This window comes from Humulus lupulus, chromosome 3 (genome assembly GCF_963169125.1).
Source record: "Humulus lupulus chromosome 3, drHumLupu1.1, whole genome shotgun sequence".
Classification (NCBI taxonomy): domain Eukaryota; kingdom Viridiplantae; phylum Streptophyta; class Magnoliopsida; order Rosales; family Cannabaceae; genus Humulus; species Humulus lupulus.
In genome coordinates, this window is record NC_084795.1 from 133,768,353 (window position 1) to 133,786,011 (window position 17,659).

Below are 17,659 nucleotides of genomic sequence, written 5' to 3' on the forward strand. Positions count from 1 at the left end.
GGATGGTAAAGATATTTCAGGTTCCTTGGGAAATAGTTCTGAGTCTACTTGCAGATCAGAACCAGTTAGTGGGTTGTTGTGACATCTCATTAACAGAGAAAAGTAATTTCCTAAGCAATACGTTGGTTAAAGGATCTGAACAGAACTAGAGTAGAGTTTCTGGTGGGCTAGGTGGCCAGTTTTATGTTTGAGATTATTGTCTCAGAGAATATCAAAAGGAAAACAATTAAGTGAACTACATATAGGAAAGATTGAGTGGAAAATCTTAGCTGGATTAGCTAAGAGTTGCATAGTGTCAGATATGAATTTATTGTGGTATAGGGTCGGATTTGGAATCCGATGGACACTGAGATTAATTGGGAGATTCTGGATGAATCTCATGCTATTCTTCTATTCTCTTCATTCAGACATTATGGAAATGTAGCAGGATGTGAAAGCTTCATAGCGGTGGCCTGAGATGAAGAAGGATGTAATGAGATGTGTGGTAAAGTTCTTAGCCTGATAGCAGGTCAGACTAAAGTGTCAGGAATCGGTGAGGCCGTGGTAGCCTTTGAGTACTTTATAATGGAAATAAAATAGCATCGCGATGGGTTTCGCGGTGGGCTTGCCCAGGTTAGTGGGTCAGCGTGAATTGGTTTAGGTCATTGTGGACCAGTGTTTTAAGTGAGTTTATTTTTGTCAGCAAGGATGAATAATACAGCTGATCATTATTCAGATCCTTATGTGAGAAATGAATAGTGTGCCTTCATGAAACTCAAGGTCTATCTTATCAGATGAAGACTCTATTGCGACTTCCAGGTTTTGGAAGGGTTAAAAAGGCGATGAGTATAGATGGGATTCAGTACAGTTTATTACTCTCAGACTGATGGTAAATCAGAGAGAGATGGTTATCCAATTATTATTGGAGGATCATCTTATAAGATGAATGAGTTAATATATATCTGGATCCTGAGGTGGATCAGGGGACTATTGAGGTTATTAGAGGGTGAAGCTTGGATGCTCACTTCTCAGAGTAAATGGAAAAGTTTTACTGAGTTGGAAAGTAGGAACATAGAGTTCCAGGAAGAAGATTATATCTTCCTTAAAAAGCATCATCATGGAAAGGGGTGACGAGTTAGGGGCAAGTTAAGCCCTAGAGTAATTTAACAGTTTGAATTCTGATTATTTGACAGTTTGAATTCTGGATAGGATTGATCAGGTTGATTTTGGATCAGCCTTTTCTTTGGCACTGTTAGTTGTATACGGTGTATTTTGTACTTCCATGCAGTGGACATGAGTTAAAAAAAACTTATGAGTTGAGTTATGAGAATCTGGGAACTAAAGCTAAGTTAGCAGGTTCAGATATGAGACTGAAAGAATAAGGTTCTGAGGAACAAAGTGTACCTTGAGGTAAGATATGTTATAGAAACAATGAGGTCGAAGGAATGACCTGGGAAACTGGAATCAGTTATGCAGAATTCTTATTCCGGGCTGGTCAGATAAATTTCGAGGACGAAATTTCTGTAAGGAGGGGATAGTTGTAATGCCCCAAATTTCCTAATAAGGTTTAGGACCTTGATTAAGAGGCCGGGAGGGCCATAATTGCTATATTGTGTTATTAAAAGATAATATGCATGTTTAGGTGTCTTAAATATGCATGTGAACCCATTTCTGAGTAATTGGGTGATTTTAATATTTTGGCCATTTCAGGCATATTTGGCATATATGTGATATGTGTGTGGTGCTATATTATTATTTGGTTATGCTAGGGTTACCCAGCACAAGACGATTCTAGGAGGTAAGCTAGTGGGAAAGTCATAACGAGATTTAAGCTTGACTTGGAGTAAGTCAAGGGGTATTTAGAGCATTACCGGGTTACTGGGTAATGAGAATTAATATTTGGTGATAAATTGGGAGTTAGTAAGATCAGGGGAAATTCTGGAGGTTTTGACTATTTTGCCCCAAGATTGTTTTCGGGACCCCGAGCGTTAGGATTTGGTTAAGGCTACTTACACTTAAAGTAACCTTTTAAAAGAATAAAAAGAATGTTATGTACTTTCTCTCTCCCTCTAAGTTCCCTTTTTGTCTCCCGATCGTATTTTCGAAGGTAACTTGAGTTCTAGGACTCGGATTCAAGCGAGGATCGAGGCATAGCGATCCTAGGAAAGATTATAAGCTTATTAGCTGGAGGATTTAGTTGGAAACAACTCAATCGGAGGTAATTCAAGTTTTAAGTTCTTAAAAGTTTTTAAGCTTGAATTGGACTTTGTGTTTTGATGAGTTTTTGGGTGATTTGAGACTTGGGTTTTGTTGCTTTTGGATGATGGGAATGTTTGGGAACTTTGATTTTTGAGTTTGTAGATGTTTGGATATGTTTTTGGGAGGTTTTAAAAGGTTGAAAACGGGGAAAAATGGCTGGTTCGAGGTAGGGCCGCGGCCCTGTTCTTGGGCGCCGCAGCCCGGGCTTGAAGAAGCAGGTGGAGGTTCTGTTTTTCCTAAGGGCCGCGGTGCTTGCCGGGAGGGCCGCGGTGCTTGGTGATGTTTATGGCCAAATTGATGTTTTGAGCATGGGAACTTAACTCTAAGGGCCTAGGATCGATCTTACTACCTAGTTGAGTGGGATTTGTTGTCCCGGAGGCTTGGGTTGGGTTTGGAAGTATTTATTTACCCATTTTGATGAGGTTTTATATCATGGTTGTGACTAGGTTATCACTAGGGGCTTGGAATCAGGGTCATGCTTGTGGCTCATTTATTGGTAACCTGTGCTTGGACCAAAGGTAAGAAAACTGCACCCTGTGTATATGTGACATGCATGGTTATTATTGATGCATGTTGGATTATTAAATGTGGCATGCATGATTATTGTTGAGGCATGTCAAGTGGTTAAATATGATGATTAGAACATCTTCATCTTATTTTTCTATTATGTTTTAGATGTTATTGGGTGTTTATGTTGTGTGGGTGATATTGAGATTGTTGGAGGTGGTTGGGAAAAAAAGAGACATCTAAGTTTTAACAAATTAGTAAGTACAAATTAATCAATAAATCTTCAAATAGATTCTATAGCATCAATAATCGAAAGATTTTCTACCATCTCTAATAGACTGGAAGCTATTGCGAGTTCTAATATATTTATATTTTATTTAATTACTATTATTATTTAAATTGAATAAAAAATAGAAAAAATAATAAAATTCATACAACCATCTTATTTTTTATCTCCTTATTTGTGGTTAATTAATTTACTATTATTATTTTAAATTTAAATAAGATATTAATTTTTTTTATTTATAATAATATGTTCATATCTATGTTTGTAGACTTTTTTTTAAAATTAATGATATTTTATAAAAAAAAAACTGTATATGAATATAAATTTAAATTTAAATAATTATTTTTTAAATTAATTAAATATTATTCTCTATGGATGTTATTAAATATATTATTATTATTATTATTATTATTATTATTATATGTGAAGTTTTGGTACAATTTAAATTAAATCTTATATTTATGATACAAAAGTCTATAATCTCTCTCTCAATAATTCTTCCCTTTTTTTGAAAGAGATACGAGTAAATAGAATGGAAAAAATCTAAATTTACCATCCCATAAAAATATGCTGCTAATAAGAAAATTTAATATATGTATATGTATTGTAATATCTTTTAATAGCAATAATATATAATAACTTCTCACACCTGGGATACTGCCATTGCCTTGACAATAATATGATAAGCCAATTGAAGCAATTTTATTTGGCCAAAACAAAATAATACTTATAAAGTTCGTCATGAGATATATTTAAATAACAATGACAAAATTAGAAGATGTAACACGTTTTTTTTTTAAATAAAATGAGAATTCAAGTCAAAGTCTCTAATCTATTTCTAATTTTCTACTTTTTTTATTTTATTTAATATATGATTATTAAATAATTAAAAAAACAAAATATCTAAAATCATCAATAACGACAATGCCTCTTTCGTAACTCAATTTTTAATATTTATTAATAACTAATTTTATAATAATTATTATAATAAATTAACTATATAAAAATTCACATTTATCTTAAAGATTTCCCAATTCATGATAATCTTTTTATTGTTTCATATTTCAAATTCAAAATTTAAAATATCTTAATTTATTTATAAATAATTAATTTTTTAATAATTATAATAATAAATAATCATATATAATTGACATTTATTTAAAAAAAAAATCATCTGTATTTATCTTTTTATTGTTTTGACATTTCAAATTTAAAATAAAAATATTTTTATTTATATTTAAATAAAATATTTAGAAATAACTAATTTTTTAATAATTAAAATAATAAATGAATTATATATAATTGACATTTATCTTCAAGATTTATTGTGTTGATATTTCAAATTTAAAACAAAAATATCTTAACAATGAAAAAAAACATGTATACATGTGATATTAATTTGATTAAGAACATTATTAATTAAATTAATAAAAATGTTACACCCAGATTTCGAGCTCTGAGAATCGTGATCTCGAAAGCTGGATTCGCCAGGTGTGAGCTCACAATATTTAGAATACGTATTCGCAGCCTAGGCACCGAGTCTTCACAATGGTGGCAACCTCGAAGATAGGTAACCTCGAAGTTCTCATAAGCTCGAAAGAATGACATCGCAAGGCGTCCGTTTTCGAGGGTGACCTCGGATCAATTGGCCCAAGCTTGGGCATGAGTGTGAGCTCGGGGAAAGGCAACCTTGGTGATATTCACCCTTTCCGAGTTGATCTTGAGTAAACAAGGCAACTCGTTCTTCATTCAGAGACTTAGACGGGCATGATGCCCATCGCTGATCTCGAGTCGCTTAATAGATCACTTGAAGGGACCCAGTCCATGCATTCAAGAAGTATTGTTGTTGTAACTTCCCTATAATAAAGGGATATTTATTAGTTAGTTACATGCCCCCTGGTCTTCAGGGGACGTTTCCTTGTATATAGGAGTTACAGGCTTTTAAAGCCATTAAATTTATTGACATAAAAAATAACTTCCCAGAGACGTGTGGGATAGTATTCTGAGACTTCCTCTATAAATAGAGAAGTCCTGTACCAGTGAAGGGGACCCGAAATTTTGTAATCTGGAGAGAGAACTCTGGAGAATTCATTCTTGAAGAGTTTCCAGAAATTATCTTAAGTTCTAATAACAAAGACTCGTGGACTAGGCAGACTTTAACTGCTGAACCACGTAAAAAATCATGTTTGTGTTATTATATTTTTTCTGGCCATAACTAATTATTGTTTACGTGCTCTATATTCACTGTTGACGAAAAACTGCGTCAACAAAAAATATTTATTTAAAACAATGAATGATTGTGCAAAATGTCATGATTTATAAATTTTCTACCCTAAAATATAAAAATCTTAAAAAATTTATATATAAACAAAAATACAACGCAAAGCTTATAAAATAATATTAATATTAAATAAAAGCACACGTACAATAAGTAATTTAAATTTTATTTTTTGGCACTTTAATTATTCAGAATTGCTCGAAAACCTGCAGCAGGCTCGCTATATAATGAACATTATCATGAAAAACAATTACGATCAAGACGCCATTACGTATTTGTGAACACCGCAAATTGGACATGATCCTGAAAGACCCAAGCCTCATACAAGGCCTTCGCGAGACTGACCTGTCTCACCCCGTACGAGGCCCAAGCACACTTCGCCTCGCCATCCTCACTGAAGGTCCCACAGACCCGTGCCTAGGTGTCGCGCACCTAGGTGCCTCACGCCACCGTCTCGCGTGCCCAGGCTTGTGCCCCGCAGGAAGGCCTCACGCCACCAGCCGCGTGCCTTGCTTGCGTGCTTCGCAGGAGGGCCTCGCGTACCACCCATCTCGCATGCCTAGGCTCGTGCCTCACAGGAAGGCCTCGTGCCACCAGCTGCGTGCCTTGCTCGTGTGCCTCACAGGAGGGCCTCGTGCGCCACCCATCTCGCGTGCCTCGCTCGCGTGCCTAGGCTCGTGCCTCGCAAAAAGGCCTCGCGCCACCAACCGCGTGCCTCACTTGTGTGCTTCGCAAGAGGGCCTTGCGCACCCCCCATCTCCCATGCCTCGCAAGGTCCTCATCAAACACGCTTCGTGCACCACATAGCAGAACCCTCGACACACGCCAATCAACCATACGGTGACTCGCACCAATACAATGATTATATTAGTGGAGAAGGAGCTTTCAAAGGTAAAAGGGATAGGCTCCCTATGGGTGTAAGAGCCTATACGCGGCTCAAAAAGATCACATGGGTATGAAGTACGTATTGGTGTACGACTCTGAGAACCCCAGGCATCTGATCCTCATATCCACGCCACATAGGTAGTGGTTGTACGAGTGAGGTACCTGATGTGGTCCTTCTCAGCCGACCCCTGACATCCATCCCTGGCAAGTAGTGGAAGTATGAGGAGTGGTGACATGGCCTGCATGTCTCTGACCGTACATCAGAACCGACACCACAACCCCCTGTGCCACTGCGTCTGGTGCCACTTCTCTGACACTCGTACTGAATAAGTAGTGGAGGCATTCCCACAGACCCTAACTATGTACCAGAGCCGACACCACAATCTTCTGCACCACTACTACTTATGCCACCACATTGACAACGTACTTGTGAACAATCTGGTCCCCTGGGACCACAATGTATTAGGGGTCATTAGAGCCCACTATAAAGGAAACCTCACTTCATCATTGGAGGGGGGGAATTCTTGTAAGAGGAGATTACTCTAAGAGCAATATACGAGTTTTCTTTCTGTCTTTCACTTGCAATTTTCCTTTAAGTTTCTATAAGTTCACTTGTGTTCATTAGATACTTATTTAAGTTTTTGAGATTTCCATCCTTATTCCGTTAACGAGTTCTTACCGTCAATAGTATCCATATAATGAGCATGTTGTACGGGTAGGGTGAAAATGAATCCCTTACACATAATCTCCAAAAAAATATTTAAAATTATATATTTTTTAATCATTACAAAAAATTGCGCGAAATGCGACTATGTAATCTAGTATATATATAATCCAAGACCAATCCGAAAATCAGAGAGCCACCAAGACCAATCTCAAAACATCAAAGCACTACAAGAAATTCATATTACAATTAAGTTATAATTGAAAATAATGACCAACAATAAAAATATTTCAATCATGCTCATATTAACACATTCAAAATCAACCAAAATCAATCAAAAGTAACAAAAAATCAGATCTAAAACTAATACAAAAACATTAGAAAACATAACTTGAAAACAAATATAAGGAGTCAAATCAAATAAAAAATGCAAAAATAAACGAACAAATCATATATAACCAAAAATTATTTCAAAAGAATTCAGATTACAAATAAACGATAAACTGTCCAGCAAAGTATCATAAAAATATACATCAATCCCAGTGTACGCCCTGGTTTTCCCACGGGCTGTCAGCAAGCTGAGATACGGCCTAATCATGAGAAACGGCCTAATCATATCTACCACGTGAACATCCCCAAGACCGGAGCTGCCGTAGAAGGTTCCTACCTCCTCAGCTCGAGGTAGCCTAAGGGTTCGCCAAGATTAGACTGAATGTGGACTCCGAAGGCCACAGGTCGAGGGAAGCACCCAGCTCGTGGTACGAGCTGGGGTTAGAGGCTGTGACCCCTTATAAAGTCAACCACGCAAGGTAAACGTGCATATATCAGACATCACGTGTCTGATATATCCCTGACTTCTCGGACACGCATCATGAACATGCGTATTCAGACACCCACGACTGGGTTGGGCTGTGCGGCCCATTATCCCCTTACCTATTGATTAGACCACACTTATGTGTCAGGTTTTAGGAATTAATCATGAATGTCACAGAGTTGACATGATAGGTAAGAAGGTCACGGAATGACCTTCTTACCAACTCCCAGGTGCCTTCTCCTATAAATATGGAGACCCTGGGAGTTACAAAGGGTTGGATTCTATTATGTAAAAAAATACCCTGTAAAAGAATACCCAGCATATAGCAATAATATTGACTGGTGGAGTAAAAGGATTTTAACCTTTGAACCACCTAAAAACGTATTTGTGTCACCATTCCATAAAATAGATCATTCATCTATTTCGGTTCAACATAAGCACTAATCCCTTCCTCTTATTTTCTTAATTACCTGTTGGTGAAGAACCGCGTCAACACCCAGCCATTCAAAAATCCCAAAGCAACCAAGCCTAGTCTGAAAATCACAAAGTATCCAAAATAAATAATACACTTACACATCCAACAATCATCACAAATCAAAGCAATTATTCATCATAAATCAAAACAAACGAAGACTTCAGACCAATAATTCATCACAAATCATTCAGATTAGTAGGAAATAAATCAATAATAATCATACATACATATATATGTTAAAGCCACCAAGCCAATAACTCAGTAATCTGAAAGCCACCAAGCCAAGTATTCAAGAATTGAAAGCTACCAAGTCCAATCTGAAAATCCCAAACAAAGCATACCTAACAAATAAATAAACATATAGTTAATAAAAACATTCACACATAAGCTTTAGGAGAACATTACATATTCATTACCAATAAATATATTTAAAGAAATGGGAGAGATTTTGTTTGCAGACATTACATATTCATCATCATCACCATAAAAAATTAGCATTAATAATAATAATAATTTTTCTATAGATACAGAAGAAGAAATTATGATGATGGTTCAGTACCCTTCAACAATTACTTATGACAAAAATGATATTCACCGTCGTCATCATCAACATCAGGAACAACAATTTGACAATGCAGATACCTTCTTTGGACGATATAATTCTATTAACAAAGTACTAGTACTTCCTCATGGGATCCTCTCTCTTTTATGTATCGATAATTCTTAACACAGTATCATCCATTTTTTACAGCAGAAATTTAGATATTCTACACCAAAATAAAACACTACATGAGCTATTTATTCATTCTTAAACCAATCTGGGAAGCAAACACAATATCAAGCAAGATTTATTTAATTTATGAACAAAACATAAATATACAACTGAATTAAACAAAAAATCTAGGACAATATATATACCTCTTAAAGGAGTCCAAATATAATGCTCTTCCAAGTCACCACCAAATCCACAAAGTATCTCAAATCACCTTTTGAAGGAGCTCAAAAAAAAACAATATTAGTTAACAATTAACAAATTTTCAGATGAAACACAAAATCAAATGCCCAAAAATCTAGTTGAAATGTTAAAATGACCAAAAATCTAGCTGAAAGGCTAAAAAATCAATCAAAACTTGGGAGTATGTAATAATCAATTAAATAAAAAATAGATTATTGGTAAATAAATCATTATCATTCCTATAAAAATACCTCAGCTGTTACAGAAGCCCAAGCCCAAGTGGGAAGTCCAATACTGTTGGACCAGGAGGCCATTCAAGATCGCATAAGGAAGTGGGTAGGAGACCCGAAACCAGCTGATAAACCAGCTCTTGAAGAAAACGAAGATAACAGAATGGAAGAGGAAGAGAGCATCAACCAAGCTGAAAGGAAGAATACGCGTAACAAGCGAGAGTGCGTCAAGCCACGTTGGCTCCAAGATTTCGTTATGCTTCTTGAGCGTTGAGAGCTATGAGAGTTTGTAACAAATTTTTGTTAGCATATAGCCTTATGGAATTGATACATATATATATATATGCAGACTATTGTAATCTGAAAGTTATGTTGAATGAAAGTGCAAAATTGCATTGGGAGATTAGCTCTGTCTCGAAGAGAGCCTTTAGTTTAACATCAACCATCAAAGAAAGCAATCTGGTATCTCAAACCTCAAGTCAAGCGCTGATGGGGTCATGCCGATGTCACAAGGAGGATGCCTCATCTCAGGGTCGATGCTTATGCTGTGAAGCCAAGCCGATGCGTCGTATGGTCGTCGCTCCCACCGCTAAGCCTACTCCGCGACGTCGTTGCCAAGATGAAATATCGCCCCTGCCGAGCTGACGACTCCACCACTGTCGAACCTAGCCGACGACGCTACTATAGGTCCAAGCCGCAGGTGTCAAAGCTTCAAGTTCCAGCCTCCTAGTCCTACCTCTTCACCTTCTCTTCTTCTTTAGTGTTGCTGAGAAAAAATTAGAAAAAAAATGAAGTCCTAACACCCCCCCTCCCCCAAAAAACAAAAAAAAAAAATCCTAAAGGGAAATTTTACACTATATGCATCATAACATATTTAAATTTTTTAACATGCCATCATAAAAATTCTCCCCATAATGTGCCCCCTCCCCTATTTTGGACAAAAATACCCTCCTCACTCAAATTTAACACTTTACACATTTTTCTCTCTATCTCTTTCTCTAATCCATCATTTACAACCATTTTTTCACAGCTGCTCGGATCTGGAACGGATTGGAAGTTTCTTGGCATTTTTTAAGAGAAAAAATCATGGGTAAGTATCATTTCATTAATCTACTTGTGAATATGAAATGCCATGGTTAGATATTAGATTCGAACTGTTCCACAGTTGAGTTTGGATTTTTTTCTGCAATTTTTGAACTGTTCTTCGGATCTGCGATTATGTGGGAGCCATTCCAAAATCGATGGTACATCGATGGAATTTTGATGGTACACCGATGGAATGTCGATGCTGAGGCAAACATCTAATTTAGATGTTATTTTCGATGTAATATCTATGGTATATCGATGTTGAATCGATGCCATATATGTTGATGTTAGTTCAACATTGATATGGCATCGATGTGGCATCGATATACCATCAAAATGGAATTGCATACATATGGCAACCATCAGCATCGATGATACATCGATGGCATTTCGATGGTACATCGATGCCATTTCGATGGAATGTCGATGCTGAGGCGAACATCTAATTTAGATGCTATTTTTGATGTAATATCGATGGTGTATCGATGTTGAATCGATGCCATATATGTTGATTTGGTTCAGCATCGATATGGCATCGATATACCATCAAAATGGAATCGCGTACAGATGGCAACCATCAGCATCGATTATGCATCGAAATGTCATCGATGCGGCATCGATGTTGAACTACAATACAGATTTTCATAGGCATCGATTCATCATCGATTACACTTTATTTTTATAATTTTCTTATGTTTTTTTTTTTCTTTGTAAATTTGCAGGTTCCAGAGTTAATATAACTGTTTCTTACAACGGTGTTTGGGACACAGAAAGCAGAAAAATGGAATTTCAAAGCTGGTTTGAACACTATAATACATGTACCAATTGATGTTGGTTACATAGAATTATTGGAGAAGTTGTATTCAAAGTTGAAAGTGGATAGGTCATTGTTTGACTTAAAGTTGGAAGTGTCGTTTACATACAATGATTTTAGCGTAGATCCCATTGAAATCACAGATGATGAAGGAGTTAGTGCTCTTATTCTTGAAAATTCGAAGTCCTTAAAACATCAGGTTTGTAACGCCTTGGATAGCCAAGACTGCTACACTGTGTACATATAATGGTGCAAGACTTGCTAATCAAGTCATTAATTTAAAAACGTGTCACTAAACATGTATGAGCTAGGGTTAAAAAGGTTTTGGTCTCAAAAGTTTCATTTTATATAATTAAACTGTTATATACACAGGATCCCAAAAGAAATGGAGTTAAAGGTAGGTTTACAGACTTCCAAAAGTACACAAACAATTATTAGCCATACTAAGGCAAAATAGACAATCTTTGGGTCTCACGTCCTTGCCTAAACCTCAACCGTGGCGGCTGAGCAGCTGGCCATGTACATTCCGCTCGCAGAGCTCTCCAATCAAGGTTGATCAAGCTTGCCCTTGCCTTTACCTGCACCATGTAGCACTCGTGAGCCAAGGCCCAGCAAGAAAACATATGCAACACAAACAGTAATAACAGATAGTAAATCCACTAAGCATGAACTCTCATCAAATAATCCACATTAATCATTCAGCATTTATTTAGAATCATGGATGCAATCAAACACTTATAACATTCTTATCACATAATAATCAGGGCCGACAACTTAGGCCGCACCCTCTGTTTACCCCACTGACTCCGGCCCGCTTAAACCGAGCTTAGTGCATATTAAGCTGTCCTTGGCTACCAGTGGCCGAGCCGCGCCCTGCCCGCTAGTGTAACCCTTGGCACCCTTAGGTCGTTGGTTCACTAATTAGCTTGCATGGCATAATACCATCTTTTCAAGCATACACAATAGGGAACCCTTAGTCCCATCACAGATATTCAACCAGGTACAGTTTTCTTACCTTTAAACTTTGCAGTTATTGTTTACGAGCAACACCCCTCAAGCACGATCTGCTCCTGAGCCTAAGCATTTATCACCCAATCACAACCAAAGTATTAGGTTTCATTAATATCCAAATATAGGTTTTTGGGTACAAAACTAACTTCCGGGAAATCGAATCCCACCAAGTACGGTGGTGAAAAAGATCACGAGCATTCTAGACCACATTCCCATGCCTAAAATCCCCAAATATTCAAGTGTGCACCCAAGGGCTGCGGCCCTTGAAGCTTAGCCGCGGCCCTGCCCTCAAAACAGAGTCAAGGGCTTGCCTAGAAGGAGACACGCGTCGCGGCCCTTGCCTTGGGCGCCACGGTGCCTACCCTTGGCCGAGCCTCCTTGGCTCATCTTCATCCTAGGGCCGCAGCGCTCTAGAACAGAGTTGCGACCCTCCCTTCGAGCCCAGAAAACCCACCATTTCCAACATCTACACCTCATCCAAAGCCATCCCAAAGCTTCCCATTTCAGCACCCAACAACCCCAACACTTTCAGAGCAAGTTTAGCCACACAATTCAATAGAAAATTCAACCTAAAACTCATAGAAATCACACTCTTAATTCCTGAAACTTAAGAACATAAACACTCGAAGCTAACTAGTCAAAAACTCAAATTCAAACCTCTAATTCATGAATTAAAGCTTACCTCCTCAATTGGATCCTTTCTCTAATCAAAACCCAGCTAGTTTCCAAAGCTTTCCAGCTCAAATTCCACCCTAAACATCAATGGTACAAACACCTCAATACCCAGCTGAAAACTCAGAATTTTTAAACCAAAGAGAGAGAAATCCCTGCTTACCTTAGTGTTGATTCAATTCCTTGGATGAGTCTTGAACTAAGCCTCAAAATCCAACCTCATTCCCAGCAATTCCCAGCTCAAAAGTCCCAGAAATTCCTTGTGTTTTCCCTTCCTTGTGCTTTCCTTGAGAGAGAGAAAAGAAGAGCTGAGAAGAAAGTCTAAGTCGGTTTATTTCTTCTGTCTACAACTTTCTATTTTTAGTAAGTTATCCTTATCACTTAGGTCAACCTAAGGCTCGAGGTGCCGGAAACGTCCCCGAGGGCAAAACGGTAAAATCCCCCAACATTCCCGCCTAGACTTCCTAACCTCAAATATATCTCCATATATTTATTTTCATAACCCGATAGTCTAAATAACCACCAGATACCTAAAATCTCCCTGACTTATCCATAGTCATCTGTTAAGCCCTGTTGTGACTTTTCCCCGCTAACTAGCTCTAGGATCGCGTCAATTCGTGCTCCGCAAACCTACCCACATAATAATGTGGTTCTCACATATATCACATGTGTATATCATGTTATCATCAATTATCATACAAACATTATTAATCATAGAATTATGCATTTAAATCAATATATTCATGCAAACCATATTTAATCCAATTATGCCCTCCCAGCACGCTAATCAAGGCCCTTAAGCCTCATTAGCGAATTTGGGGTCGTTACAGGGTTCCTTTATGCGTTAGTTTGATTGCAAAGAACATTGTTCTTATTGATCCATCTCCTAGAGCGAGTGTTAATATGGAAAATCATAATCAATCCTGCACGGTTGTTCCACAAACAACTCCTGGGCCAAGTGTATGCATGGGAGGTCCTAGTCATAATGAAACTTTTTTTCCCCCAAAAAATCTCCCGCATGATGATGGGTATGAGTATGAGCCTTATGTCAATGACGATCCAGTTGCCCATTTTGGTGATGATGATGAAAGAGTTTAGGGGTGCAGTAGTTCTGGTGATAACTCAGAGGATCGGTTTTCAATGCTACATGTGGTTCAAGTAGATAATTTAAATGTACGACCATTGCCAAGACGTCAAGAAAGCCAAGGACGGAGGACTGCTGGCTCAGAGAGCAGTCGTCCAACTACACAAGATGATGGAAATAGATGGAGTTCTCCAGCTTATACTGCTAAAGATATCCCATGCCCCTCTTATGTTATCCCCACGTTATCTGGGGTGAGTTGTGGAGTAATAGAAGTTGGGAAGGTTTTTGAGAACAAGTTAGAGTTGAAGACGAAGGCACACTTGTATGCAATGAAGCAGAACTTCGAGTTTGTGGTGAAGAAGTCAAGTACTAAAGTTTGGTATATCACTTGCAAGGATCCTGATTGTGGGTGGAGATTTAGGGGGAAGAGAATTCCTAAATCTGATATGTTCGAGATAAGTCGTTTCACCAATAAACACACTTGCTCAGTTGAGCTCCGACATAAAGGCCATCGCCAAGTTGCACCTTGGGTTATTGGCCATTGCATAAAGAAAAAATATCAGACTGGATCGAATGCGTACATGGCAAACAACATAAGAGAGGACATCAAGAATGATTATGGTATTGAGTTGTCATATGGAAAAGTTTGGAGATGCTGAGAGAATGCTATTTCTTATGTCAGAGGGACACTGGAAGCATCCTACCAGAAGTTACCATCGTACATGTTCATGCTTCAACAGAAAAATCCTGGGACGTTGACAGGTTTTGTCACTGAGGAAGATTGATTCAAATATTGCTTTTTCTCACTCGGAGTTAGTAGAAGAGGGTTTCGTACATGTCGTCCTGTGTTATGTGTGGATGGCACCTTTTTAAAGACAAAATACGGTGGGCAGATGCTATGTGCAGTCGCGTTGGATGCAAATAACCATCTATATCCAGTTGCATTTGGTATTGTGGATAGTGAGAATCATGATTCTTGGAAGTATTTCATGTCAAAGCTAAAGGAAGCGGTTGGGGAAGTCGAGCACATGGCGTTTGTATCTGACAGGCATGCAAGTATTACACATGCCTTGGAAACTATTTTCCCTGATGCCTATCATGGTGCTTGCTACCACCACATTAGTATGAATGTGGTTGCTAAATTCAAGACTGATCACTGTCATGTGTTGATGTATAATGCGGCATATGCTTTTAGGAAATCCGAGTTCCACGCTAACTTCGAAAAAATCAAATCAAAAGACCCAAACATTGCTCAATACCTAGAAGGCATAGGTTTTGATAAGTGGTCCCGTGCTTACTTTCCTGGAAATAGGTATGTCATTGTGAATTGTATTTTAATTTATGAAATCTTCTAAATGTATGTTACTATTAAATGTTAGTTTTCCTAGATACTAGGTATAATATAATGACAAGCAATTACGCTGAAAGTTTCAACAATAAGACCTGGGACGTTAGGAGCATTCCGATAACTACATTCGTCGAATTTATTCGCTTCACACTACAGTCCTGGTTTTGTGATAGGAGAGAAACTAGGGAGAAGACAACTACAACTCTTGCACCGACCTATGAGAAAAATTTGGTGGATATGGCTGAGAAAGCTCGATTCTTGATTCCTTATGCAATAGGGAGGCATGAGTTCCATGCGTTAGATGGTGAGCTGAATGGTGAAGTCGACCTCCTGAATAAGACATGCACATGTGGCGTGTTTCAGATTATTGGTATCCCATGTGCTCATGCACTATCTGGATCCCTTAAGCGAGGGGTGAACTTTTATTCGTTGTGTTCAGATTACTATAAAATTGAGACATGGAGGTCCTCTTACACAGAATCTATATATCCTACTGCTAATGAGGAATAGTGGATTGTTCCACATGACATTATGACAATAAAAGTGAGAACACCTGTGCAGAAAAACCCAGTTGGTCGTCCAAAGAAGAAACAAGGTAGGCCTAAGACGAAACGTCATCCTTCCAATGGAGATAAATTGGTTGTACAACGCAAGTGCAGCACTTGTGGAGGTTTAGGCCATAATAGGGCAACTTGTAAAGTTCGTGTTTGAAATTTATGGCATCAATGTTAAACTTTTTATTTGGGTACTAATGGTCTTTGTTAATCTTTTTATTTATGTATTAATGGACTTTGTTACTCTTTTTATTTGTGTATTAATGGACTTTGTTACTCGAAATGATATTGTTATCCCAAAATTTGAAAAGGATGATGTGGCAGAAAAATTGACACGTGGCATGGATTAGTTGGGTGATCTGGCTTAGCAGTAGTCCAATGCATCAGTGAAAAATTTGGACTGCTTCAGAGATGCCATAGTCAAGTCAAATACACCCGAGGAGAATGTTTGGGCTAAGGTGTGCTTGGCTCGGACCCCAGTTCGAAGAGACCAAGTGTTTGGTTCAAATCCAAGTCCAAGGAGCTTAAAAGATGAGTTTGGACTTTGGCTCGAGGGACAAAAGCAGCAGGTCCGATCGGACCTTAGCATGAGGAGCCCCTGAGTGCTTGGCTCGGACCTATCCGAGGAGAGCCTCCCAAGTGTTTGGCTCGGATGTGTCCGAGGTAAGCTTCCTAGATGGTTGGCTCGGACCTATCCGAGGTAAGAGGCTAAGGAGGAGAAGTCCTATGCAAGCCAAGAGATGGACTTAGATTTTCGCCAAGGAAAGGCTACACAAGGTCCGATCGGACATAGTTGGAGGAGCCTAGGGCTTGCCTCGGACCTATCCGAGGTGAGATGCCAAAGGAAGTTTCCTCGGACTTGTCCGAGGTGAGATGCCAAGGAGAGTGGCTCGGACCACCTTGGTCCAAGGAGAAGGCAAGAGGAGATTGGCTCGGACCACCTTGGTCCGAGGAGAAGGCCACACAAGGTCCGATCGGACCTTAGTTGGAGGAGGTTGGCTCGAAGTTATCCGAGGTAAGAAGCCAAGAAGATTGCCTCGGACTTATCCGAGGTGAGAGGCCAAGGAAGTTGGCTCGGACCAGCTTGGTCCGAGGAGAGCCAAGCATGCATGACCTTGGTCCGAGGAGAGCCATGCATATATCACCTTGGGCCAAGGAAAGCTTGGAGGAGTATATCTGACCAATACTTTCATGTAATCAACATGCATGTGTTTGACCAGGAGACTACGTCAAAATCCCCGGAACGACTTCAGCAAGAATCGGTCTAGGAGCCCGAGAATCTCTCATTCCTCACTTAAATTGAGGAATCTGTTGTATTTTAAATATTTCTTGTAATTTAAATATAAGATGAATAATAAAATATCCCTCTCTACAGGGAATATCAGTTGAGGATCCCAAGCCTATAAATAGAGGGTTGGTGGGATCGTAAAGGGACTTTTGGAAAATTGAGAATTAATCTGTGTTCTAGAGAGAGAAAGTGTGTTTTTCTTGAGAGAATCCCTTTTTTGTATTCTGGAATATTTACATTTAAGAAACTCAGTTGACACTGGTTCATCTGATCTTGAGTGTGAATACAGTAATAAAATCTCTAAGTGGATTAGGCTATTACCGACTATTGGGGCTGAACCACTATAAAATCTCGTGTTATTTACTTTCATTGATTAAACTGTCTGTTGTTGTTTACATTCTCTTGAAGGCTTGTCGTTATTGACGTTCTCACATCGTTGGCTAAAAACACAGTCAACAGATATTCTTTTA